A 4276-nucleotide genomic window follows, 5' to 3' on the forward strand; every position below is an offset into this window, starting at 1 on the left:
AAAAAAGTCGAAAAAATGGTGTACACAAACTATATGGAGAAAATTAGAAAACTATTGGAAAACATTAAGGAAGCCTGAAATAAGTGGAATACCATGTTCAAAGACAGGAAGATCCAATATTGTAAAATTATAAATCTCCCAAATAGTTAATCTATAAAATCAATGGAACATCGATCAAAATTCAACACATTTGTGTATGTGTGGATGTGTGTGAGTCTCTGATATGTTGATACATTTCTTAAGCTGTCCTCTCTCAAGGAAAAGGACCAGAATAACCAAGATAATTTTTAAGAGCAAGATAGGAACATTTGTTCTATCTAATATAAAGCTTTAACATAAAGTTATAATTATGATATTTTTATTATATCTATATTATTATAAAATTACATTTATTTATTTTGTGTTAAATTTGCTGTTGTAAAATTATGTTTGTGAGTTAAGTGTGTTTTTTACTGTGAAAATGGACACACCAAAGGACCAGAATAGAAAACCCAGAAATAGACCATAAATACATGGATTGCAGATCATTGGAGCTGAGCCAATGTTATAAGGGGAAAAAATATAAAACGGTATTCTTAGCACATGCAATGCACAAAAGTAAATTCAAGATCTAACAAATGGTGTACCTAACACCTAAATGTGAAGAACAATTTTTTTTTTATTTTTGGAAGAAAATATAATGTCTTTATTACTTGTAGTAGGGTGATATAAAAAATATTTTAAATTAAATTTTCAGACTTCTGTCTAACAAAAGACATCGCAGACAAAGTTAAAGGACAAATTACAGTCTGGGAAAAGATATTCGCAACAAAGAACTGCTTCCAGATAATTTGGGGTGAGGTAGAGGGTAGAATTGACAGATGTGGAGGTGGACTGGTTCTGAAGCACAAGGAAGAGGGCTAAGTAAAATCTATCTCAATTTTCCAGTTGAAGCAACTCAGATTTATTCCTCCCACTTCTGCACTCTATTGTAGAACTTGTATGATAATATTATTGTTTGCTTATGAGTCTGTCTTCCCCACTAGACTTGGCGTCTTTTAATCTAAGACTCGAGATTTTTAATCCACAGCCTCAATAACAAAGGGGCTACAGTTCTGGAGCCTGAGTTTCTGCCTGGCTCAATCATTTGTTGGCTGTGGGAGCTTATGCAGGTTATTTCATTGCCGTGGCCCCAGTTTGCTCACTTGTGTGATGATGGAAATAATAATAATAAAGTCTTTTGAGTCATATAATGACTCAACGGTCATTATATCAAATGAGTTAATACACATAAAGCATTTAGAACAATGCCTGGACACAAGCATTTGTGGAGCGAATTAACCATACAAGTAACAAGGGCAAACTTTTCTTTACATCTCCCTGAAGGAAGTTAAACTGCACAATTTCAATGGCATTTCACCCACAGCTCAAAACAAATAAGTACCTGACAAATATTTCTTTTCTTTCTTCCATTCCCAAAATCACCAAAATCACGAAAGATGACAAAGATGATACAAGGTTTTTTCAGAATTTTGAGGAAGAAGTAATAAATAGTGGGAATGGTACCTGGAGTTAGCTAAACTGTAAGGTAAGAGCACACTCCTCCCAACTGCCAATGCTAAATAAGGCTTTTGACTCCAAAGGCAAGGAGTTAAGGTCCAACTACAAAGTTAGAGAGAAGATCATCCTCATTTCTGAAAACAACTAAGTTTGAGGGTTTCCCAAAACCATCCTCAGATTCCATAATTCACTAGAAAGACTCACAGCTCGCTGAACGCGACGGCAGCTCTATAGGTTGCTGTTTTCTCCTCCAGTGGACCCGGGCCTGTGCTCCAGCAACCATGTCTAAGGGACCTGCAGTTGGCATTGATCTTGGCACCACCAATTCTTGTGTGGGTGTCTTCCAGCATGGAAAGGTGGAAATAATTGCCAATGATCAGGGGAACCGAACTACACCTAGCTATGTCACCTTTACTGATACCGAACGATTGATCGGTGATGTTGCAAACAATCAAGTTGCAATGAATCCCACCAACACGGTGTTTGATGCCAAACCCCTCACTGGACAAAGATTTGATGATGCTGTTGTCCAGTCTGATATGAAGCATTGGCCCTTCATGGTGGTGAATGATGCAGGCAGGCCTAAGGTTCAAGAAGAATACAAGGGAGAGACAAAAGGTTTTTATCCAGAGGAGGTGTCATCCATGGTTTTGACAAAGATGAAGGAAATAGCAGAAGCCTACCTTAGGAAGACTGTTACCAATGCTGTTGTCACAGTACCCGCTTACTTTAATGATTCTCAGCGTCAGGCTACCAAAGATGCTGGAACTATTGCTGGGCTCAATGTACTTAGAATCAACGAACCGACTGCTGCTGCTATTGCCTATGGCTTAGACAAAAATGTTGGAGCAGAAAGAAATGTGCTGATCTTTGATTTAGGTGGTGGCACTTTTGATGTGTCAATCCTCACTATTGAGAATGGAATCTTTGAGGTCAAATCTACAGCTGGAGATACCCACTTACGTGGAGAAGACTTTGACAACTGGATGGTCAACCATCTTATTGCAGAATTTAAGCGCAAGCACGAGAAGGACATCAGTGAGAACAAGAGGGCTGTCCGTCGCCTTCGTACTGCTTGTAAGTGTGCTAAGCACACTCTCTCTTCCAACACCCAGGCTAGTATTGAGATTGATTCCCTCTTTGAAGGAATCGACTTCTACATCTTAATTACCTGTGCCTGATTTGAAGAACTGAATGCTGACCTGTTCCGTGGCATACTGGACCCTGTGGAGAAAGCCCTTCGGGATGCCAGGCTAGACAAGTCTCAGATCCATGATACTGTCCTGGTGGGTGGTTCAACCCGCATCCCCAAGATTCAGAAACTTCTACAGGATTTCTTCAATGGGAAAGAACTGAATAAGAACATCAACCCTGATGAGGCTGTTGCTTATGGTGCAGCTCTCCAGGCAGCCATTCTATCTGGAGACAAATCTGAAAACGTTCAAGACTTGCTGCTGTTGGATGTCACTCCTCTTTCCCTTGGAATTGAAACTGCTGGTGGAGTCATGACTGTCCTCATCAAACGCAACACCACCATTCCCACCAAGCAGACGCAGACCTTCACAACCTACTCGGACAACCAGCCTGGTGTACTCATTCAGGTTTATGAAGATGAGCATGCCATGACAAAAGATAACAATATGCTTGGCAAGTTTGAACTCACAGGCTTACCGCCTGCTGCCCGTGGTGTTCCTCAGATTGAAGTCACTTTTGATATTGATGCCAATGTCATCCTCAATGTCTCTGCTGTGGATAAGAACACAGGAAGAGAGAATAGGATTGCCATCACTAATGACAAGGGCTGTTTGAGCAAAGAAGACATTGAACGTATGGTTCAGGAAGCAGAGAAGTATAAAGCTGAAGATGAGAAGCAGCGGGATAAGGTGTCTTCAAAGAATTCTCTTGAATCCTATGCTTTCAGCATGAAAGCTACTGTTGTGGATGAGAAACTTCAAGGCAAGATTAATGATGAGGACAAACAGAAGATTCTTGATAAGTGTAATGAAATAATCAACTGACTTGATAAGAACCAGACTGCAGAGAAGGAAGAATTTGAACATCAGCAGAAGGAGCTGGAAAAAGTCTGCAACCCCATCATTACCAAGCTGTACCAGAGCGCAGGAGGCATGCCAGGAGGAATGCCAGGAGGAATGCCCGGGGGCTTCCCTGGTGGTGGAGCTCCACCGTCTGGTGGTGCCTCCTCTGGGCCCACCATTGAAGAGGTTGATTAAGCCAGCCTAGCATAGGTTTAGCATTGTTCCACACAACATTAAAGGACCCAAATTTGTAGCAAATTCCATGGCAGTTTTAAAGTTGAGCTGCTGTAGTAAACTGGACATTCTTGATACTTGAACATGGAATGTGTGCACAAGGAAAGGAAATAACATTGCACTTTACAAGCACTGTATTGTAAATGGAAAATGCAATGTCTTAAATAAAACTGTATTTAAAATGGGCACCATAAAAAAAAAAGACTCACAAGCTCAATGAAATCTATTATATCCACAGTTGCATTTACTACAGGGAAAGAATACATTAAAATCAGCCAAAAGAAGAGCTGCATATGGCAGAGTCTAGGAGAGTCCCAATTGTGACATTTCCATTGTCTTCAGGAGGTCCCAGTATTGCTGTGTGACAATACTCACTGAGTGTTGCCACCCCTGGAAGCTCAGCTGAACCTCTGTGTCCAGAACTGTATTGAGGCTTCATTAAATAAGCATAGTTGATTGATTGATTG

At 40.4% G+C, this 4276-nt stretch overlaps 1 pseudogene; it reads left to right on the plus strand.

Annotated features, from left to right (window-relative positions):
* The first annotated feature begins 1781 nt into the window (after positions 1-1781).
* Positions 1782-3986, plus strand: LOC101283508 (heat shock cognate 71 kDa protein-like; annotated as a pseudogene).
* The last annotated feature ends 290 nt before the right edge of the window (positions 3987-4276 follow it).

Source organism: Orcinus orca, chromosome 17, assembly GCF_937001465.1.
Source record: "Orcinus orca chromosome 17, mOrcOrc1.1, whole genome shotgun sequence".
Classification (NCBI taxonomy): Eukaryota; Metazoa; Chordata; class Mammalia; order Artiodactyla; family Delphinidae; genus Orcinus; species Orcinus orca.